This window comes from Mangifera indica, chromosome 8, assembly GCF_011075055.1.
Source record: "Mangifera indica cultivar Alphonso chromosome 8, CATAS_Mindica_2.1, whole genome shotgun sequence".
In the NCBI taxonomy this organism is placed as follows: Eukaryota; Viridiplantae; Streptophyta; class Magnoliopsida; order Sapindales; family Anacardiaceae; genus Mangifera; species Mangifera indica.
This window is the reverse complement of record NC_058144.1, coordinates 15,238,340-15,264,238: the sequence shown is the minus strand read 5'-3', so window position 1 is coordinate 15,264,238 and position 25,899 is coordinate 15,238,340. Positions and strand designations below refer to the sequence as shown.

The following is a 25,899-nucleotide window of genomic DNA, read 5'->3' as shown; positions in this document are numbered from 1 at the left end:
TATGATAGAAAACAGTTGATAATTATTATATGAACTATAAAATTATATTTTTATATTTTTATATATAATTTAAATATATAAATAATTTATTATTAGATGATTGAATAATATTTTAATTAAAAATAAAATAATATCTAATTATATAATAATATATTATTTATATATCATAAATATATGTAATATTATTTTTATATAAATTTATTCATAAAATATCATCCACAAAATAGTAGGCCTTGGGCACTTTGGATATATGAGATTGGGCCCAGCGAGATTTGGATAGATCCATAACAGAACAGAATGTCATATACTCAATTAATGACCATGCTGGTGGCTTGACCATCCGCATGCCTCGTGGCAAATATGTCTGCACGGAATGAATATTTAAAATAAGAGAGGTTAAATTAATTACCTATTTTATCTTTTATTAATTAAAAATATTTATTTTTTAAATTTTCAAATAAAAATATTATAAATATTTTTTAAAATATCAAAACTATCATTTACTATATCTACATAGCCTATCTCATTCTCACTCTCATTAGATACATTTTTTATATCATTCAAACACTCTTATATCATTCTTTCACTCTTATTTTTACTCAATATTAATTACTATAAGTTCATTCGAAAAGAAAAAATTTATATTTTTTAATTCAAATAAAAAAAAAGTCAATTCGTGAGAAAAAGGTATTTATACAAATTTTAACTCAAAACTTAATTTTATTTATTAAATCTAGTTCGTATATTATATAAAGGGAACATTCAGATATTTGATAATAATTTAGGGGCTAAATAAAATATTAAAAAATATGGGGGCATTTTGATATTACACAATTTATTAAATATTTAAATTAAATGTTATGAATAGATAGATGTATTTCGATATAAGACAATATATAATAATGTTAGATAATTATATGGGGTTAAATGAAATGTTAAAAAATATTGGGGTATTTTGATATTAAACATTGAAAGAAGGCTTTAAATAAAATGTTAAGAATAAATAAATACATCTTGATACAAGACAATATATTAGAGTGTTAAATGAAATGATAGATAATTATAGGGGTTAAATAAAGTGTTAGAAAAAATATGAGTTATTTTAATATTAAACATTGTAAGATGGTTTTAAATGATATATTAAAAATAGATAGATGTATTTCCATATAAGACAACATGTGAATGTGTTATATGAAATGTTAGATAATTATAAAAAGTTAATTAAAATATTAGAAAAATATGTGGGCCATTTTGATAGTAAACATTTTTAGACGGTTTTAAATAATATGTTAGGAATAGGTAGATGCATTTCCAGACAAGACAACATATAAGAGTGTTAAATAAAATACGAAATAATTATGAAGGTTAAATGAAATGTTAGAAAAATATGAGGGTATTTTGATATTACACAAGGTATGAAGGATTTAAATAAAATATTAAGAATAGATAGATGCATTTTGATATAAGACAATATATAACGGTGTTAAATGAGATGTTAAATAATTATAGATTAAATGAAATGTTAAAAAAATATGGGGGGTATTTTGATAGTAAACATTATAAGACAGGGTTTAAATGATATGTTAAAAGTAAAATATGCGTTTCCATACAGAACAATATATGAGGGTGTTATATGAAATATTAGATAATTGTAGGAGATTAATTAAAAGGTTGAAAGAATATGGAGGGCATTTTGATATTAAACATTTTTAGACGGTTTTAAATGACATTTTATGAGTAAGTAGAGCCATTTTGAGAAATTAGAGGTGACATATATATCAATAAATGGTTATTGTGGATTTTTTTTCTTATAAATGTTTAATTTTTTCCAAAAATTTGTCATTGTAAGATTGATAAATAATATGGGTAGTTATGCGTTTGTTCGTTTTTAAGGAGAATAGATTCAACATAATGATAACACAATGAAGTATGTTGGAGGATGTAAACAATTGATTAAACATAGGGTTCAACATAAGTTGCAGCAGCTTGGGCAGAACGAAAACTAGTCTCATCAAAGGGAGCCTTGGAAGGCTCGACGTGATCAATAGGTGCTCCAGAACTAGTTCTAACATTTCTAGATGGCCTAGGGGCACGCCTAGCACTACTACAACGAGTGTTAACCATAATTGCAAAATATGAGGATATACACTAACTACACAAAATCTAACTACCGATGCTAACAAATTACAAACTGAAAATTGTGAAAAGATAAAACAGAGAGTAAGAAAGGAAATACCACACAAAACACGATGAATTGTGACGAAATGGAATGCGACGCCAAATGTACGTACAAGGGCAGAATCATAATTTTGCATAAACGAACCCGAATTGGAAAACTAAGTGCACACCACAGTTGGAAATGATGATAGGATGACAGTGGTATATTCAGAAGTAAAAACGGTCGACCAAAAGGGATATTTTTGGAAACAAATCCGAAAATGGGTATGATGGTTTGGGGGTTTTTGATGGAAAGCCAATATGTAGAAATTGATGCTTGGAACTTGGAAGAATAATGTTGGGAGTGATGATTTTGTGATCAATTTGATGAAAACTCAACAAAATTTGGGGATTTTGGAAGAAATTTAAAAAACCTAAGGTTTAGGGTTTAATGAGATTTGGGGGAATTTTGGGTAAAATGTGGTGTTTTGAAAGATTATTTTGGCTTAAAACAAGTGGAAATGATATGGGGAATTGATTTGATGCGAAAATTTTCAGTTTAAAGTGGATTAAGCAAGGATGGAGCAAATCGGTGGAGAGAAAACGAAAGAGGATTGGAATGTTTGTGAGAAAAGAAAATGAAAGAAAACTGCCCCTTTTATGCTGGAATTTGGCTAATTCGGTCGACCAAATTCTAACAAATTCGATCAACCGAATTTTGACAAATTTGATCGATCGAATTTTGCAATTCAGCAGCCGAATTTGCAAAATTCTGGTCAACTTGTTTTATGCATCTTGTGTTCTCAATTTGAACATAAATGAGTCCAAATGATTCAACTATGCACTATTGATTCAATCATGCATGAAATGCAATGTAATTCGATGCAAAAACATGATGAAAATTTAAATAAAACATATTAAAATCAATACAATAATAATTGATGCAAAAAGAAACATCAAATATGATCAAACATTAAAATGAAACATAAAGCATATATTGACATTTTCAATTCAGCCAAAACACCATAACCACAATAATATGTAAGTGCAAATGCTACTATGGTGATTCCATGATCCCAAGCTCACCTCTAATTTTGCAAAAACGTTCTTCCCCAAGAGGTTTTATAAAAATATCCGCAAGTTGATTTTCGGTGGATACAAAGTCAAGACAAATATCACCCTTTTGAACATGATCTTGAATAACATGATATCTAATTTCTATATGCTTGGTTCGAGAGTGTTGAATGGTATTTTTGGATAAGCTAATAGCACTTGTGTTGTCACACAAGATTGGAGTTTTAGATAGGCTAACTTCATAATCCCTAAGGGTTTGTTGTATCCACAAGGCTTGAGCACAACAACTACTGGCAGTAATATATTCCGCTTCCGCAATTAATAAAGCTACAGAGTTTTGTTTCCTTGAAAACTATGAAACTAATGCATGACCTAGAAAATGACAAGTACCACTAGTACTTTTTCTATTGACTTGGCTTCCAACAAAGTCGGTATCCGAATAGCTCACTAGGTTAAAAGACATTTCTCTAGGATACCATAACCCTAAAAATCTAGTGCCATGTAAATATCTTAAGATTCTTTTAAGGCTTTTAAATGAGATTCCTTAGGACATGATTGGAATCGAGCACATAAGTACACACTAAACATAATATCAAGTCTACTAGCAATTAAATATAAAAGAGAACCAATCATACCTTTATACATTTTAACATTAACATTTGGCCTACTTTCATCTTTGGTGAGCTTGATAGTTGAACTCATTGGTGTGCTTGAGGCTTTTAGTCCTTTCATGCCAAACTTCTTTAATAAGTCCTTGATGTATGAAGATTGGTTGATGAAGATCCCTCTTTGCTTTGCTTGATATTAAGTCCGAGAAAATACTTGAGTTCTCCCATCATGCTCATTTCAAATTCTTTGCTTATGAGATTAGAAAATTCTTCACACAAAAAGACATTAGTAGATCCAAAGATGATATCATCAACATAAATTTGAACCAAAAGTATATCATTTTCTTTTCTCTTAATAAACAATGTAGTATCTACTTTTCCAATGCAAAAGTCTTTTTCAAGCAAGAATTTACTCAAACGTTCATACCATGCTCGAGGTGCTTGTTTTAAACCATAAAGAGCTTTTTGAAGTTTAAAAACATGGTTTGGGAAATCATGACTTTCAAACCCGGGAGGTTGTTCAACATAAACTTCCTCCATGATAAATCTATTTAAGAAAGCACTTTTGACATCTATTTGATATAAAATAAAATTTTTAGAACATGCAAATGTCAAAAGCATCCTAATGGATTCTAGTCTAGCTACCGGTGCAAAAGTTTCTGCAAAATCTATTCCCTCTTCTTGGTTGTAGTCTTGAGCCACTAATCTAACTTTATTTCTAACAACCACTTCGGATTCATCTATTTTGTTTCTAAAAACCTATTTTGTACCAATAACAGATTGATGATCCGGACGAGGGACAAGTTCCCAAACATTATTTCTTTCGAATTGATTTAGTTCCTCTTGCATGGCTAAAATCCAAAATTCATCATTCAATGCATCATGAAATGTTTTTGGTTCAAATTGTGAAAGAAATGCTAAATTATTACAAAGATTACAGGATGATCTAGTTTTAACACCTAGATTTTCCTCACCAATAATTAATTCTTTAGGATGAGCATTTGCATACCTCCAAGCCTTAGGAAGATCTTTATCTTTATCTTCTTCATGTTTTAGCTCTCGTTTTGCTTCATCCTCAACATCATTTGGTGAATCATGAATTTCTGTTTGGTCTCCATTTTTAACTTGATCATCATCAATATCAACTTGCATACTAGTTGAAGGATTAGATTCATAAAAAATGACATGCATGGATTCCTTGACTACTAGTGTCCTTTTGTTAAACACTCTATATGCTTTGCTAGATGATGAATATCCAAGAAAAATGCCAATGTCGGATTTTGAATCAAATTTTCTTAAGTTTTCTTTTGTGTTCAAAATAAAGCATTTGCATCCAAAAACTTTAAAATAACCAATATTTGGTTTTTTGTTTTTCCAAAGTTCATATGGAGTTTTATCTAAATATGGTCTTATTAAAACACAATTTAGAACATAACATGCGGTGTTTACGGCTTCTGCCCAAAAATATTGAGGTAAAGTTTTTTCATTTAACATGGTTCTGGCCATTTCTTGAATTGTCTTATTCTTTCTTTCAACAACACCATTTTATTGAGGAGTTCTAGGACAAGAAAATTGATGTTCGATACTATGCTCATCAAAAAAGTTTTCAAATAAATGATTTTCAAATTCTCCTCCATGATCACTTCTAATGCAAGAAATATGCATTTCTTTTTCTTTTTGTATTTTCTTGACAAATTTTGAAAATGCATAGAGGGCTTCATCTTTTGATGCAAGAAAAAGTACCTAAGTGAATCTTGAAAAATCATCAATAATAACAAAAGCATAATGTTTTCCACTTAGGCTTGTGGTTCTTGAAGGACCAAAAAGATCAATATGAAGAAGTTGTAAAGGTCTAGATGTAGAAATATGAGTTTTGCTTTTAAAAGAATTTTTTGTTTGTTTACCAATTTGACATGCATCACAAATTTTATCTTTAACAAAATCTATTTTTGGAAGACCTTTTACAAGCTCCTTCATGGAGATTTTTGAAATTAAATCCATGCTAGCATGACCTAATCTTCTATACCACAACCAACTATTTTTATGCAATGCGGAGAAATATAGATTTTCATGAATTGCATTTTCTACATCTATAGTGTAAACATTTCCATCTCTATTTCCTACACAAATTATTTTTCCATCATTCATATTTTCTATAATGCAACTATTTGGCTCAAAAATAACTTTAAATCCTTTATCACACAGTTGACTAATGCTAAGGAGGTTATGCTTAAGACTATTTACCAAAAGAACATTTTCAATGATAACATGAGAATTGTTACCAATATCTCCAATTCCAATAATTTTACCTTTTGCATTGTCTCCAAAGGTGACATGTCCTCCATCTTTCTTGCTTATTATAGAGAAAAGTGAAATATCTCCAGTCATGTGTCTTGAGCAAGCACTATTGAGGAACCATTTGCTTTTCTTCCTTTTATTTTTCAGTTCCTAAACACAATGGGAGATTCAAGAATTTGTCTTAGGTACCCAAATCATGTTGGGTCCTTAGTGGTTAGTTTTTGTTCCTTTAGGAACCCACACAAATTTGATGACTTTTATGTTTTTGCTCCCCTACCATTTCAACAACGATTATTGATGAAATGGGATTTGAAAAACGAAGTTTGGGAGGTGAAATCTCATCACATGAATTTGGCTCTAACCACGTGAAGTTTTTGTTCACCACACAAATTTGTGTGGTGAGATATCTTGAAGACAATGAGGTTTTGTGCATTTTTCAAACTATTTGGACCATACAAATCCATATGGTTGGGGGCCAAAGCGCGAGTTTTTAAACAATGACACACGGGTACAATGTGTGAAAATTTGCAAAATAGGTTGACACACGAATTCATGAGGTAAAGGGGGGGAGGGAAGTGTAGTCTTTTAAAGTTTTCCCACCATACGAATTTGCGTGATAAGAGGGTTGGGGGCAAAATAATATTTTTAAATTATGGGTGTTTTCTAATATTTTCCTTTTAAGGGGGCAAATTAATTTTTTTTATTTAAGGGTTTTGTGACATGTAGAATTCGAATTTGTGGTCCTTTTTTTTTTTTAATAATGTGTTTATCTTGAGAATTGACTCATTTTTAATATAAAATTGATATAATTGTAATTTAATTTTTTTACAAAGATCTCCACAAAAGAGAAAAAATGATTATGCAAAGGGTGAAATGAGATTTCCTATCAAAGAACACTTCAAGGCTTAAGTTACTACGCATGAGAATAGAGATATGAGAGCGATGATTAAGAAAATATTAACAAAGAGGCAGTTAAAAATGTTTCGGCATACATGTTTTGGGCACTTTCTTGACCTTAAGGATAGCCAATTCAATGGAGTGTTACTACATTCTTTCATACTAAAAAAGGTTAACAAGGCGAACTAGAGTGATTAGTTATGGCTTAGAGTTAATAGGGTTGACGTTAGGTTTAGCCCATACTAGTTCACCATTATGATAGGCCTTTGATTCAGTCGATTGTTGGATATTAACATGTATCTTTTTTTGAAGGCCACAAAGAGGATCCATCATACATATTTTCAGGGCATAAGTCAGTTATGTACGTTAAGCTGAGTCACTTTTTCCAATAGAGGGCTTGGGGGGAGGACGACATTGATGTAGTAAAGTTGGTCATGTTGTATTATCTTCACATGGGGTTATTATAGAGTGATTTAAGGAAAACAATCCCCAAAAGATATTATAATTGGCTAATCATCTTGATGGATTTAATGCATACTCGTGGAGAGTACAGGTATGGCAAATGATGTATCAATCGATCTGTGACAATATCACCTAAATTTGTGTGAAGTCTGACCCTGTAAAGAATAAGGAAAACCCTATGAGAAATATGGTATCATGAGGTTCCTACTAGCTTTCCAAGTAATTGTATCATTTATAAATTTTTTAAAAAAATATGATTAAAATAGAAACAATTTAATACAATTATAATTTTTTAAAGTAACACATTTAAGTTGAAATTACTGTTTTGGATATACGAGACGTTAGACACTATACATTAATGGGTGGATATCACATCAGTTATAGGATTTGCATGCATGTTGAGGTGGCACACGAAAGACATTCCAAGATGGGATGTTATCCTAACTATCTTCACTTTAGATGTAATAAGTAATAATTTGTTATTGATTAAAATATGAATAAGGTAATTAAGTTTACTTAAACAAAATTTGTAGGATGATGATAATTTTCTACTAGTTTTAACTTCAGTTAAGAAAGTTGTAGACTATTATGACAACATCGTTCAATATACAGGAATGTTAGATGGATAATCTTCTTCATCGACATCCTCTTCCTTTTTGTCAAAAGAAGCATCATTTGCTCGCCTAACATTACTTCTCCGATCATTGCTTCTTTAATAATTGCTTTTTTGGTTATAGCTCTTGCTCATTTCAAGGCTTTTGTTTAGCCTTTTATCCATATCTAATAATTTTCATATCTAATAATTTGTAATTTAGATTGTAATTAAGGAATAAAGATTTTGTGAATTAAAACTTTTTCTATAAGTTAAAAAATAAAGAATATTAGAGATTTTTTACTATTATGATATTATGCAATATTTTGTTTAAAATTTTTAGATTAGTTTGGACCAATTCAAGTTCATTTCATGTTAACCCGAACACAATCCAATTTTTTTGAGTCAATTATAATCCAATCCTAATTTAATTTTTTTTCATATAGTATCTAATTAATAGGTTATGCAAAATTTTGTCATGTCTAACCTTGTTGCAATAATGATTGGGCACAAGCAAATAAAAATTAAATAATTTGTGATAACATGTTGATTTGTTTGTTCTTATCGATATCTACTATTTGTAAATATAGTATATTCATTATAATTTAAAAATAAATATATTAAAAAGAATAACATAATGTGCACTTATAGTAATTTGTAATTTATGATAGAGTAGGGCCTTATATCTATGCTAGTGGCAGATCATTGTATATGACTCTTAAAATGCTCTTATAGGTAGCCATAAGGGGTTCGCTTGTTGAATGAGAGATTCAAGAATTTGTCTTAGGTACCCAAATCATGTTGGGTCCTTGGTGGTTAGTTTTTGTTCCATATGGAACCCACACTTTCTTAGTGCCCATATGATGTTTCTTTTGAATTTCGTACCTCATCTTGAAGTGTTTAACAAATATTACAATGTATACATTGGTAACAACATGACTTTGTGGAGGACGTTCGTCAAAATTAGACGACAGTCATGGTTTGTTTTATTGCATATCTCTCACATGAGTATGCCACTAGATGAAAGATCAAGATAATTACAAGTTTCCTCCACTTTTTACGAGATTGGTCAATGCAGATTATCCCCTAACTTATATTTGAAACCTTAGGGTGTGATAGATGAGGTACAAATTCGATAATCAATTATCTAATGAGGATTAATTAATTAATAACAATTTGACTAAGGTATCTTTTGTGTATTTTGTCAATGTGTGCAGATTTTTATCCTAATAAACTTTGATAATGCACATTGGGTGGTAGACATCATGGATTTTAAAGAGTGGAAGATTATAGTTTACGACTCTTTATAGAGTTTCACTACTGACCAGGCGATATTTACTATAAAGATGTTAGGGTCTTATTTAGGGGGTGTACACCATGGGACAATCTATTTGCATTACATAGCTTGGTGGATATATCACATCAGACACCCTTATCAAGTGGTTATGGCATGTTCATGTTACACTACATCAAGTGTCTAGCGTTTGGCTAACCTTTATCCTTTGAGGCTGAGGACTTGATATGCCTACACACGCGCTTGGGCATATAATTATTTTTTCATGATATTGATTGACTTTTATGTTAGTTGTGTTTGTATATTTATATAGTTTATGAATTCATTTATATGTTATATGAGTTAGTATATCCATATGCTTGTGTATATACTTATATGCGTTTGTCTTTTATATAGTTACTATAACCGATTAGTTAAGTCAAAAACAAATGATAGAAAATGGATATATGAAATGAACATTGACATATATAACAAGTATAATCATAAATTTTATAGATGCATTAACAAGTACAATCATAAGTTTTATAGATAAAATTAAGAAGTACAATAGAAAAACTTTAAATCTAAAATAACAAGTATAATCACAAATTATATGTCTAAATAAACAAGCACAATCACAAGTGTAATTATCTTTAGACTTTCTTTTTAGTTGTTAAACTTGATGGCATAGATCTAGGTATCAGAGCAAGATTCTTGCAATTTTGTCTTATATGCCTCTAACATCGACTATAATTCTATTGTTTAATAACATCACCTTGGAAATGACGCTTAGTTTTATTCACTGGACAACCCGTGCGATGACGATGGACAAATGGAGGATGGATAACACATCCCTCCTTTACATGCAACCATTCTGATTGATCCCCTAATGGATTGATAGCCTCCGCATAAATTGCATGGTAAAATGTGGTGTTGTAGTAAGGATGCACCCATTGAACACAAGTGGTGAGCTTCATATATCTTGCTACGACGATGGCATACATGTAAGGAATTTGTGATAGTTACAATTTTTAACATGTACATGTCTGCTCCGCAAGGTCAACCATGTCATCATATTGGCCACTTCCCAAAACCTCATATTATTGAGATGTAATAGGACACACCTTTAACTTTGAAGACTTTCACACACATTTGGTAATTTTCTCCTCTGCCCAAGATGTTAACAGGTTAGTGTAAGTATATACAATTCATATAAATATCAACACATATGGTAAGTAATAATCAAGTATAAGTATATATAAACACATTGATAACATGCTATATTATTGAATATGTACTTACTTACATGATTTCCCCTTTTATAAAACCATCGCTAATGTACCTCCAATGGACTCAGCAAGCATAGTAATGGGCAAACCCCGAGTATGTCTGACAAGTGCATTGAATGACTCGACGATAATGGTAGTCATTATATTATACCTAAATGTCCTTGCCCATCGATCATAACCTACCTCACACAGGTATGCTGTTACATCAAGGTGCATATGGGACAATGACTTCATTATCCCTCGAAATTCATACTCTGTATATGTCTTAGTTGTTTTCAAATACATCCATACGACTTTTGCATTCTTCTTGTACTTAGATCACATGTTATAGTGAAGGTGATGACAATAACAACCATAGTGCACACTTGAGAAGACTTCAACCATTTCAGAGAAGATATTGACATGTCGATATGAAATTATTATTAAATGAGGTACTTAACCCAAACAATCCTTCAACTTTGTTAAAAACAAACACCAAGTGTCATGATCTTCCTTGACGCCAATGTCAAAAGCCAATGGATATATTTGATTATTACCATCCAATGCAACAATGATAAGTAATTGGCTCAGATATCTACCGTTTAAAAAGGTAGCGTCAATACAAATTATCGGGCAAATATGTTGTTAGAATGCATGGATACTACAACCTAATGTCTTGTAGAAGTATTTAAATCGTTCCTACTCATCTGTTAGTATATGTGTCACAATCTTTGGATTACAATGTATTAAATTGTAACAATACTCTGATAGCAACATAAATGACTCTTCTGGTGTGCCCTTCAATAATTGAAATGCCCAATTTCTCGTCTGCTATGCTTGTGCATATGACATATCAATTTTATATCAGTCGATAATGTCCACAATGATCTTTTAAGGTCGATACATACAATTTACCAATATAAATCTTGTTCTCAAAATTTGCCCTAAAGCTTAGGCCTTAGCTTGCCTATGATGAGACATTATCTGATCTCTAGGACAAATGTGTTGACTATGAAAATGATATAGTTCAAAACAGTCACCTTTTCTCACCTTGTTTACTTATGCATGTTAATTACATTATTGATTATGACATTTCACCTTCCATCTAATTATGTTTGACTTGTGCACTTTAAATTGATATCCCTTCTCAAGAGCATTTCGAGTTATCGTATCAATAGCATGTTGTTTACTTCAGAATAATGTATCAATTTTTGGAAAATCACTATATCTTTGCACTCTTTGGCTTGTAGACGTGGATGTGGATGGCTAGTCAGGAAATTTGGATAACCAATGAGATACATCAATATAAACATTCCCAATATCAGGATTTGCATGTAGGAAACTACTTGTACCTCTATTATTGTAATTAACTTTTGTCTTCTTCTCGAACTCCGATTTCTTGATAGGAATATCATGTATAACCTATCCATTAAATTCACTCCAATATGGAAATTTCTCTTCGTTGCCATGAACAAATTTGTTTACATTATATAATGCATCAACTTGAACATCATTTAAATATGCGAAGTCTTCCTCAGAAAATTCTTGTTTAGATTGATCTCGATATTTTAAACCGCTCTTAAACCAATCTCATGATCTTATAGATAATTACTCGGCTGACCACCTTGTAAACTCTCATCTATATGTTGAATCTCATAACTATCATCATTAAGTATAGTTTTTACAAAAACTAGAACACATTCTTTAAAGAGGTTAAACAGACTGTTAAGAACCTCAATATCTTTATCATTTGAAATTTCAACAATGATGTCGTTGTCAAGATATCTTGGTCTCATACTTATCCAAATGTTATTTACCCTTTAATTTATGTTACATTTTTTGCTCATGTTGTGTTTTGGAATTTTAATCAATTTTTTATTACTACTAACATATTTTATTACGTTGTCACATTTTTCTATTCATTCCCCTCCCCCCCCCCCCCCCTCCCTCCCCCCTCCCTCTCAGTATCTAATTGAAGTATATCTCACCATTTAGATCAATCCTATAATACCAATATTGATAACCAATTTTATTTGAAAATTAAATATGAAAGTGTACAAATATAGTCAATATAAATAATATGACCAAAAATACTATTTAAATATTTGAGTTACATTATTTTAATAAGTTCGACTTTCATGATTTTATTTTTATTGCACGATTACACCTATTCCATAATTTGATAGTATATATTGTAACGTTAGTATACTCTGAATAATTTAATACTAATTTTATAAAATATCACTTTATCCTTATATCATTAGATATCATTTTACTTTCAAATATTATCTAATATCTTTAACGTTCTTCATTGTAAAATATCATTTCACCCCTTACTATTATAATCACAAAATACTTCATATATTTTTTCTACTATTTTAAATTTTAAACACAAGTCTAAATTATTATATATGATACCACATATAATTGTATTATCAATAAATGATAATAACGATTAGAGTTCAAGTACGTATAAATAAGTTGATATCACGAATTTTTTTCCTCTCGCTTGAAATCACGATCATGAACTTTTTTCTCTCTCTTAAAATTTCTCTCAGATAATGAATAAAATTGTATATGTTAAGGGATAAAGGAAGGGTTATGATTTATATAAAATAAAGGAATGATAGTTTTGATTTTTTTTTTTTTTGTTTTAGATGTTTAGGACAATTTCATTTAACTCATTTAAAATCTAGGTATTTTCTTTTAAGTCACAAAATTATGAATAATTTTTTATGACCCATAAAATATGGGTAATTTAATTAATATCCCCTTATTTATCCGATTTATTGTCGTGGCTTTATAAAATTTTATTTTATTTTATGTAGTGAAATTTGGTATTAATTGAAATATTTTTACCTCCTGTTATTATTATTATTAAAGTCTATGGAGAAAAATAAGTTAGACCAAGTTAATGTACATTAAATTAGATTTAATCTAAATTAAGTTTAAATAAACTCAATACAATATGAGTTTGAATATAAAAAAAGTTGATTTAAGATTAATAATTGAAGATTCAAATGAAACATTTATTTTAAATGAGGCCGATCCAAATAATGAATCTAAAGAATACATGACTTATACTGTAATATAATTAGTTAATTGTATACATAAAACATGTGTAACCTATGTTTGTGATGTGATTAGACAGACAGAAACTTGATCATTTAAATGTGAAAAATTTTTAGTCAGGTGAATGTATGCATATTTGTGTAATACGTTTAACTAGGTTAGTCTTGATTAATGTACATTCAAACATGTGATGTGATTGGATGTCTATAATTAGTATTCGTTAACTATTAAAAACTTAAACATCTACTTGTGGATTGTTAAAATTAATAGGACTAATTAACAATTAATCCTTCAAGATTAAACTTTGAAATGTTATATTTTTTCTCTTCTGGTTTCCTTCCTTTTCTCCTTTCCTCTTTCGACTCCATCATCAGCTAACTTCTCTCTCCTTCTCATTTTCTAGCATTAATAACCAGACGAATTATCTTTATTCAGTGCCAGAAAATGGGAGAAAAAGATAAATTAGTCTGTGGCAATTCTAGAAAAATGAGGGTGAAAAAGAAGGAAACCCTAGGGGCAAAATGTAACATTTCAAAGTTTAACTTTTGGGGAAATTGTTAGTTTTCTAAACTTGAAGGGAAAATAGATAATGTTTTATTATTTTTAATATATTGTTAATTAAATGATGATTTTACCTCTGGAACTTAACCAATTTTGTTAATTTTAACTACTTATAGATAGGTGTTTGAGTTTTTAATAAGTAATTGATACTACTTTGGGAATTCAATGAACTTTGGGTGGGAATAAGTCCTTTGGCCTAGGGATGGCAACAGGGAAAGGATCTCAATCGCTATCCCTATCCCCGTCCCCGTCTAAAAAATATCAATCCCTATCTTTGGCCCGTCTCTTTTACAGGAATGACAAGGATTCTTTGTTCCCTCCTCACAAAGAAAAATTTTCTTCTTATCCTTGCAGGGAAAAATCCCCTCCTCACACCCTCTAAATACAACATAAATATATTAAAAAATAAAACTGAGTAGAAATAAAATTAACCCTCTATTTCAAATGTCACAAATATCATATATTAAACACTTTAATATGCATAACAAAAACCTAAATAAATTTGAAAAATATTAATAATTTTCATGTGTCAAAGCTGTTTATAAATAGTTTGGTGATACAAATGGGTGCATGTTGTAGATGTGTTCATCAAACTAATCCCATTAGAGGATATCCATATGGATAGTTACTATAGTGTCTATAGAATAAATCTTCTGAACACTAGGGGTGCATGTGATCAAATGACTTAAGGTCACTAGATCATCTCGTGTAAGGATTGGTATAGTTTGACACTATCCAACGTATTACTATAATTAGGGTATCATAAAGATAATGAACACCTATATCATGAAATACATGGAGAATATGGTTTATCAATGAAGGATTCGTCACTCCTGAGTATGAGAGAAAATATCTCACATAAGAATGCTAAATGACATTAATGACTCCTTGAATCTGTGACTACAATGGGATAAAGTTGTAACCTAATATGTGTAAGTTGTTAATGTGTATCATTTCATACCGAGGAACTAAAGAGATAAACATAATGCTATGTCTTAGCCTCTAGAGACATTGGTTGACTAAATGATTAAATTGCACGTAACTATGATATTGTAAAAGCTTAAGAGATGTCCATTGACACTTAGCCTCAATAGATATGCATAGGCAGCACTAAGTGTGCCACCCATGCATATCACTTTAGCATGGTTAGTTGAAATCTTAATTAAATTAGGATTCATGTGTGCATATATATATATATGTGTGTGTGTGTGTGTGTGTGTGTGTGTGTGTGTGTGTGTGTGCGTGTGTTTTATTTGCATCAGAAGTGTAATTTATCACATAGAATTCACATATGCATTTTTCAAAAACCCTAACCACTGGGTTCTTAGAAAATTCTCTTTTCCTATGAACACATTCCTATTTAGTACACAAAAGCCATAGTAGCCTTCTTCTTGGACAACCTCTTATTTTTGTGCTTTGCATGGATACTAGGGTGTTGCCTCACGAGGGTTGGATAACGTTCTTTTCTTCACCACATGAAGACTTAGAAGAGCCACCAATGTAGGTATAAATCCTAAAATACCCTATTAGTGTTTTGTATGTTCATGATAAATATGTTTAAACTTCATGTCTCTAAACCAAGTATGGACTCTAGTAGACACACCTAAAAAGTTAAAACCTATATGGTGCAAATAAGTTTTTAAAAAGAAAATTGACATGGAAAGTAACGTGCATACCTATAAAACATAACTAGTTGTCAAAGGTTTCAATCAAAAATATGGGATCAACTATAATGAAACCTTTTCATCAGTTGTTATGTTTAAGTTTATTAGGTTTATGCTTGCTATAGCTGCATACTATGACTATAAAATGTTTCAGATGGATGTTAAGACTACTTTCCTAAATGGTAAACTTGTAGAGGATGTCTATATGACACAACCTGATAGTTTCATTCTTGCTAGATAGGCAGATAAAGTATGCAAGCTAGAATAGTCCATTTATGGTCTTAAGCATGCTTTGAGAAACTAGAATATTCGTTTTGATGAAACTACTCATAAGTTCAGATTCATCAAAAAAGAAGATGAACTATGTGTGTACAAAAAGGTCATTCGGAGTGTGATTGCATTTCTATTATTGTATGTTGATGACATCTTGATTATTGGAAATGATATACTGAACTTGCAATTGATAAAGGTTTGGTTATCTAAATGTTTCTCCATGAAAGACTTAGGAGAAACAATCTACAATCTTGGGATTAAAATTTACTAAGATCAAGAGAGTAGATTGTTAAGCCTAAATCAAAGCACGTACATTAGATTCAATATGGAAGAATCCAAGAAAATATTTCTACCCATGTCTCATGGTGTATATCTTGGAAAAGATATGTGTCCTAGCACACAATCTTAAAGAGATAAGATAAGGAAAATCTTATATGCCTTGGCCATAAGATCAATCATGTACATCATGCTATGTACAAAGATTAATGTCTCATATGCCTTGAGCATTTGTAGTAGATATTAATTTGATCTGGGTGAAAAACTCTAGATGTTTGTCAAGAACATCCTAAAGAAATTGAGAAAGACTATGAATATATTCTTCGTTTATAAAGAGGAATTTGAACTCATTGTAAGAGGCTATAAAGACACTAATTTCCAAACTGATCAAGATGATTACAAATCGTAATCAGGGTTTGTGTTTTGTTTGAATGGTAATGTAGTTAGTTGGAACAGCTCTAAGTAAAGTACAGTGACTAATTCTACAATAAATTTATCTCAGAAAATCTTATGCCACCAAAGTTTGATCAACTCATTTTTATTGGTGACTTATAAGCTCTCCACTAAGTTGGTAGTGATCGAATTTGTGTCAAGCTACCAACTTAACATCTATCTAAACATAGACTAAGAACAGCCTCTAGTAAGATATCATAGCCACTTGATTAGTGGAGTGTTAACATATGACTTCTTAACTTGTCAGTGATGTGATTACTTATGCAATTTGATCATTTCATCATTTGATATCTCTTCAAGGCTAAGGTATAAATAAAGTGTCTCTCTTAGGGATCCTGAGTTACTTAAACTGACTTTTGTCAACGATCAAAGAAATATTAGATCGAGCATCAACTCAATCCCATTATAGTCATAGATTTAATTGGTTGTTGCTATTCATTAAGAGGTTCTAATTGAGATATCAACTCCCATGCACAGAAGTGATGAATTATCTATTGATCCACCATAGCTTTTATACATATCTCAATATGACCAATCATAACCTTTCTAGTAATCCTCTGACTAGATTATGTTGGGCTAATGTCAAACCATATTGATCCTTGCATAAAATGGTCTAGTAAACTTAAGTCTAAAGATCACATATATGTCATTTCACTAGGGGATATATTTCATAAACACTAGAGTAACTATCCATATGGAATCCTTTTGGTGGGCAAGTCTGGTGAACATGTCTATAATATGCACCCATATTTTGCACCATATTTTTAGTAAATAACTTTGACATGTGAGAACTATTATTATCTTTTTATGAGGTTGTTCAACACTATGATAACTTTATCACTATTACCCATGTCTTTGTTTATGGTAATATAAGAGTTACATATGCTTTTAAGAATAACCATCTAATATGCACATAGGGTTCTCACGATTACATGTCAAGCACTAATCCCCTCATCACGTTTCAACTATTCTTAAGATATTTGTCTAAAATATATTAGTATGTTTGATAGACAAAGAATGCTATAATGGATTACGAATATAACCTTTATTAATGAACTTATATCATCATAAGGATTGACTCTAAGGCAACAACCTTAACACTAGCATCTAAATCATATAAAGTTTTATCAAATTTCTTTTTACCAATAGTACAAGGGATAGAAAAACTCATTGGATCTTTTAGCTTCGATAGTACTTTATTTTGCAAGATGACTTATATTCTTGAGAAACGTTACTATCTCGAACTCTTCTAACTTCTTTCTTTTAGAAAGAATGTTTTTAAGGAAATGTAGGCTAACATTTGTGTGATTACTTCCATGGTGGGCATAATTAAGTGAATTCGTTAAAACTCTTCTAGAAATTTTACAAATTATTGATCCAATTGAACTCTTTGATATCAATGTGGAAAAGGCAATGGAGTACAATATTTATTATGTGGGAATGATTTTTGTGAAATTTTCTAGACATTTTCCTCAATGTGGTCCTCCCCTAAACTTAATTCTTCCATCCCTTTTTTCTTCTTCTATAATACAAGTTATGCACTGGGGTCTAATACACTTGTTTTATTTTTTCATTTTTCTTTTTCCTGGTCAAGTATTACAATTTGCTCTTCAAAGTTTAACACACTTGTATTAGGCTTTTTTCTCTTCTACTTCTCTCATTTTTTCCTTTTTCTACACATGTAATATAATCTGCCTACTAGGATTAAATATACCTATATTATGTTTCTTGTCTTCTATAGGTTCCCTATATTGTGTCCCAATTTTGTGGCGGTTACCATGCATTGCTCCTTTGGATTTTGTGGTTGACTTGTCAACTTTCGTTTATCTTTTAAACTCAAAGCAATGACTATTTGACTCAGTTGTACCTCTAGTATTTGGTTATAAATAGCTAGTTAATCCATTTTAGCCATTATTTAGCTGATTGCCTTATCTTGTGCTTGGTTTTCTATTTTTATGCCAAGGTAAAGTTGTCCACAATTAGTTCGAAACTAGATTTTTGTTCTTGTAGTGGTGGATGAAGTGGCTATAGGTTGGATTTACTATTTGAAACTTGAAAGGTGTTGACTTAAAATTTTGGCTTGGATTGGAGGTGAGTTCTTGGTTATTCCATGAAATGATTAAGTTATTTTTCCTACCATAACTATAAGTATTTTAGTATGGATTTTGTTTCTTATGTTGGTTGTAATTTAGAAACTTGACTTTCCCAACTAAGGGGTTTGGAGGGTACTAACTAAATAAATGACTTTCAAAGCTTGTACGTGTTAGGGTAGGTGTCCTAGAGCTAATTGATGTAGCATTTGTAACTGTCATTTTATATTTCATTAATTAATAAAAGATCTAATTGTTATTTAATTCATATGTGTCCTTTTATATAAATGTGCAAATAACATGCTTTTAGAATGATATAACTATAACAAGTGTATCAGACGACTGATCATGAGAACCTTATGCACACGTTAAGTGGCCATTTCAGAAATTTTTATAATCTTGATATTATAATAAACAAGGGCACATGCAATGATGATAGGATTATTATAGTGTTGAGTGACCCTACTAAAATGTGGCCACAGTTCTCATGTATTGAAGTTGTTCATAGACAATTTGGTATAACACATAGATGCACGTTGTAGACGTGTTCATCGAACTAACCCCGCTAGAGGATATCCATATGGATGATTTCTCTAATATTTATGGAACAAATCCTTTGAACACCATAGGTATATGTGATCTTATGACATGAGATTGTTAGAACGTTTCATGTAAAGATCGGTATAGTTTGACTCTATCTAACATATTGTAGTAACTGAAATATCATAAAGGAAGTGAATAACCATATTGTGAGATACATAAAGGCTACAGTTAATCAATAAAGGATTTGTCACTTCTGAGCACAAAAAAAGAATATTGAATGACATTCATGATTACTTGAATCTATGGCCACACTAGGATAAGGTTGTAACCTAATTCATATAAGTCATTGATGTGCATTAGTTCATATCAAGGAGCTACTAAGATAGACACATTTCTATGTCTTAGACTAGAAAGATATTGGTTGATGAAAGGATTTAATTGCATATAACTGTGATGTTGTAAAAGCTTAAGAGATATCCGTTGACACTTTGTCGTCTAGGTGGCTATGGCGTTTTGTTATAGGTGATCTTGGTCTGTATTAGAATTTGATCTAAATTCAAATACTATCAATTTGATAAAGAGCTTATGGGTCATACACATATAGGGGTTAATATGAACCTACATGTAAGGATTGTTTAATGACAATCCTAGTGTTTAGGGAGAGAGAGAACTCTGTTAACCACACTTTGACCAAGTTTGACTTGGTGTGTATAGTGTCATTTGGCATTGTGGAAAATTAATATGCATCGCACGACTGGACAAGTCTTGTCCAACCATGCAATGCATGTTTCATGCTAAATGGTACATTTTAGTGTCCACCTATGCATGGTTTAAGGCATGTCGAATGACATACAAGTGAATCACCTGTGCACACATGTTAATGGTGTCCAATATGAGTTAAACTCTTGTTGGACTTGGACACCTTCATATAATTATAAAACAACGTATGAGTTTGTTGAACATAATAATAATTTCAGATACAGAATTCACATACAAAAAATAAGAAACCGTAGCCACTGGGTTTTCTGAATTCTTCTCCCTAGTGAACATATTCTTGTCCAACACATAGAAGCACTAGCAGCCTTCTTCCTATACAGTCTCTCGTGTTTGTGCTCTGTATGGATACCAATACGTCACCTCACGAGGGTTGGATAATATTCATTTTTTTGCCACGTGAAGACTTGAAAGAGCCACCAACCCAGGTATAGACCCTAAAAACATCTTATGATTGTTCATGTTAAATATGCATTAAAACGGGCATCCTGGTCATGGTTTTAGGATTTTTTTTTTAAATTTTTAATTTTGCTGTAATACTTTTTATCGACACCCTAAAACCCTACAGTATGTCTTAACCCACACATCTCATAACTTGACATATTCACAACCTTTATATTTAATTTGTCTATTTTTTTGGTCAAGAAATCCAATATTGCATTTACCATTATAATCCCATCTACCTCATGAATTTCAAAGTGCTTCTTTGGTGTTACTCCTTCATTAAACCATTGAAGGCTACTTGTAGCCATTTTCTCTATCAATTGTAAAACATCTTTTGTGGTTAACCCCATGAGAGAACCTTAATGGCAAATCCAAATTACTTTTAATATACCCCGAAAGTGTGTTGTAAAAAGTTTGAACAAGGAACCAATCCAGCAAGCTATGATGTGGACATAATCTCTTAAGATCCTTAAACTTGTCACAGGCTTTATATAGGGATTCATTTTCTTATTGAGCAAAGGTGGTAATGTCATTCCTTAACTTTACCGTTTTTCTCAATGGAAAATACTTGTTTAAAATTGCTTGAGACAATACATGTCATATGGTAAATAATCCTAGAGCTCATGAGTCTAACCATGTTATTGCTTTATCTCAAATAGAGAATGGAAATAACCTCAGCTTAATGGCATCATCTGTCACTCCATTTATTTTGAAAGTATCATATATTTGTGAAAGTCTTGATAAGTGTGAATGTGGAACTTCAGTTGCTGCTCCCCCAAGCTAATTTTGCAAGATCATTTGGATGATTCACGACTTGATCTCAAATTTGTTTACTACCACAATAGGTTTGGCAACATTTGAAAATCAATTGTGAGTTATAGGTATCACATAATCTTTAAGTGTTATGTGATTGTTAATGTTGAACTGGTGATTTTCCATATTCGAGACCATGTTGTTTTTTTTTTTCTTCTTTTTCTTGCTCCTTCATAGATGTTAGATAGTTCTCTTAATTTTGGGATCAAATTCTAGTATTTCAGAGTTTACATATCTTGCAATACGATACTTGAATGCCTGCAAGAAAACAAGGATGAGTAAATTGAAAAAATTAAAAAATAAGAAAAATTGTTGAATTGAAATAACTGAAAAATAAAACCTTAGTCTAGCAAAGTCACAAACTATACTAATATTAACTAATGCCAATCCTTGACAACAGTGCCAAAAACTTGTTACATCTCTCTTGCAAGTGCACAAATCCTCAAGTAATATAATAGATATTAATCCCACAAGGACTGAGAGCTATAACGTAGTTCATTTTGCAATTTTTATTAACTAGGGTAACCAAATTTAATGTTGAATTAAATATTAAATAAACCTAATTAATTAAATTAATCTAATGCTAAATATTAAATAATCTATCTAATGATCTTTCTTATCTATTCAACGAATCTAAGGGTTAAGATGTCACTACCAATCCCATATAACTAATAGTACTTGCAATTTTAAGTAACTAACTAATGATTTTGATGTACTTTGATGGTTGATTTATAGGATTTTGGCAAAATAATTAAAATTTTCAGATCATGTTCACATCATATATAATAATGGTAATATAAAATTTACATGTTGTTTCAAGAAATAAAGCATAGAAATATGTAAACTATCTTGTACCTTGTAATTTGATTTGAAGTTAGAAAGTTTTAATCACTAAAATAAGTGATCTCTTGACTTGCACCCTTCAAGCAAGAAAAATGAAAGTTTTTCTCGGCAAAAGGAAGAAGAAGAAGAAAATTCTCTTATTTTTCTATATTTCTCTCCCATTTATTAAGCTTAAACTTGATATTTATCAAGTTAAACATGTGTCCAATTTCTATTGGCTTATAATTAAAAGTAACTAATATTTTGACATATGTTAATTAATTTGTGCCCAAAATTATGTGTTCCACTTTCTAAACAATTTCAAAAGTGTAAAATGATAATTTTGCGCCTTTTCTGAATCTTATTCGAAAAGTATTATTTTTATCCTCGGAAAATGCTAGCCAACCGTGGATAAATATTTTCATCTTCATAACACCATTTTCTTCCTACATTCAAAGTTCATAGTGACATAGTCGTGGGCTTTATATCAGACGATACATTTCTTTATATCACTGTATAACCTAAAACTACTGTTAACCGATATACTTCATTTTCCACTACGAAACGAAGCTCCCACTGATCATGTGGTGTCATCTAACAATGTCCCATGACCCCTACATCACAATGAAGTACAAGCTTTAGATAATGCCAAATGAACCTTTCGTACACATACTTACCATGTAGTCCAATCTCTTCATGGTTACATCTCAATTAAACTTGGATTCATGGAATATCAAAATCCAATATTTACTCTTTTCGAATATTAAGTAATATATCATAACGTGCAATATCGAAACTCTCTTTATGTAGTCTTTTATCTACACTGACCAGTGTCTTAGATTTTTATGTTTCTCGATATTCGTACGAAAACTCAAGAGTAGTTGAGCCGACAGATCCCTGTATGATCATCACTTGTCCTCTCGCTCAAGCAACATATGATCAACTCGACTTTTGAATAGGACATGGTTAGCCCCGTGTTATACACCATATGAATTATATATACTATAATAAATTATAACCATGATATCTCAGGTCAAAGGATCTATACACTAGTATGATTTTAAGATGTATCACCGATTGCATATCAATGTCCACATGATCATCGTTTAGCGATCACGTTAAATAAACAATATAAATAATAACCTTTGATCTACACTGACCAGTGTCTTAGATTTTTATGTTTCTCGATATTCGTACGAAAACTCAAGAGTAGTTGAGCCGACAGATCCCTGTATGATCATCACTTGTCCTCTCGCTCAAGCAACATATGATCAACTCGACTTTTGAATAGGACATGGTTAGCCCCGTGTTATACACCATATGAATTATATATACTATAATAAATTATAACCATGATATCTCAGGTCAAAGGATCTATACACTAGTATGATTTTAAGATGTATCACCGATTGCATATCAATGTCCACATGATCATCGTTTAGCGATCACGTTAAATAAACAATATAAATAATAACCTTTGATCAATTCTCCAACCATCAAACGGTTATATTGTTTACCCATGTGTACATCTACCATACCTAAAATCATCTAATGATATTCTATGGTGATATAGCACATGTCATTATGCAATACTATTGCCCAAACAGATTGCCTATGTAGGAAACAACTTAATGACGTTATTAAAACTCATCGGGACCTTTCACATGTCATATGTATGTAGCTAATATGAATGTAATATACAACTACAACATATATATAAAAGTGACGCAAAAAACATGCGAAGTATGATAGAACTCTTTTTTTATTAATAATATATATGCAAGATATACAAGCCTTGAAACCGAAAAAATGATTGGTTTTTAGGGCATACTCTAACAAGAACTCCCACTTGCACTAAAGCCAATCACTGTAGTACCTAATGTCTATCCTCTCTAGATACTGGTCCAACAGTCTTTGTGTTAGTACTTTAGTTAGTGGGTTTGCAAGATTGTTTGTCGAAGCAATCTTCTGAATGACTATATCTCCAGCTCCAACAAATTCTCTCAAGATGTGATATTTTTGCTGAATATGTTTTAACCTTTGATGCACTCTTGGTTCTTTTGCCTGTGCAATGGCACCAGTATTGTCATAAAATATAATTATAGGTTGGCTTATCTGAGGAACCATGCCCAACTCTATAGCAAATTTATGCATCCAAACGACCTCTTTTACAACTTCTAAAGTGGCAATATACTCAGCTTCTGTTGTAGAGTCTGCAGTAGTTGACTGTTTAGCACTTTTCCAACTAACTGCACCTCTATTATAGACAAAAACAAATGCAGACGTAAACTTTCTATTGTCTACATCTGATTGAAAATAAGAATCTGAGTATCCTTTGAGCGTTAATTTTCAACCTCTATTACCTAGTATCAACTCTTTGGTCCTCCTTAAATACTTCAGGATAGCTTTTACCGTTATCCGGTGTCTTTCTTCAAGATTTAACTGATATTTGCTTACTGCACTAATTACAAAAGCAATGTCTGGTTGTGTACATAACATGGCATACATGAGACTACCTACTGCTGAAGCATATGGCACCTTACACATTCGTTGTCGCTTCTCATCAATCTTTAGACACATATCTTTCAATAGATGTGTTCCATAAGGAAACGACAGAAGTCTTTTTTTAGAGTCTTGCATGTGAAAGCGTTTCAACACTTTCTCTATGTACAACTTTTGAGATAAACCTATTAATCTTTTTGCTCTATCTCTATATATACGAATACCTAGAATATAGGTTGTTTCTCCTAGATCCTTCATGGAGAAAGATTTAGTTAGCTATAGCTTAACCTCAGTCATAGTACCAATATCGTTTCCAATTAATAATATGTCATTTAATATATAAGATAAGGAAAACGATAATACTATCCTTATCCAATTTATAGGCACACGACTCATCCAGATTTTTAATAAAACTAAATACTCAGATCGTTTCATCAAACCAGATATTCCAACTTCTTGAAGCTTGTTTCAATCCATATATAGATCGATGTAGTTTGCACACTTTATGCCTTTTGGTAATGGATACAAAACCGATTGACTAGTCCATGTAGATATTTTCCTCAATGTACCTATTGAGAAAAACAGTTGTAACATTCATCTGCCATATCTCATAATCATAGTGTGTTGTAATAGCTAGCAGGATTCTAATGGATTTAAGCATCGCGACTGGTAAAAGAGTCTTCTCATAATTCAACCCTTGTTTTTTAGTATAACCTTTAGCTATCAATTGGGCTTTATAAGTTTCAACTTTTCCATCCTTGCCAATTTTCCTCTTGAAGATCCATTTACATCCGATCGGAATAATTCCCTCAGGTGGATCAACGAGTGTCCATACTTGATTTGTATTCATAGATTTAATTTCTGAATTTATTGCCTCTAGCCATCTGCTAGAGTCAATATCTAATATTGCCTTTTGGTAAGTTTTTGGATCCTTTAGATGCTCGGTTTCCCCCATTAGAAACGATTCAAAATTCTCTTCTATT

General features: G+C 31.1%; 1 non-coding gene across 1 annotated transcript; it reads left to right on the top strand.

Annotated features, from left to right (window-relative positions):
* The first annotated feature begins 21,215 nt into the window (after window positions 1-21,215).
* On the top strand, window positions 21,216-21,322 carry LOC123224592. The gene has a single exon (XR_006504001.1). It is a non-coding gene; the product is annotated as a small nucleolar RNA R71 (small nucleolar RNA).
* The last annotated feature ends 4,577 nt before the right edge of the window (window positions 21,323-25,899 follow it).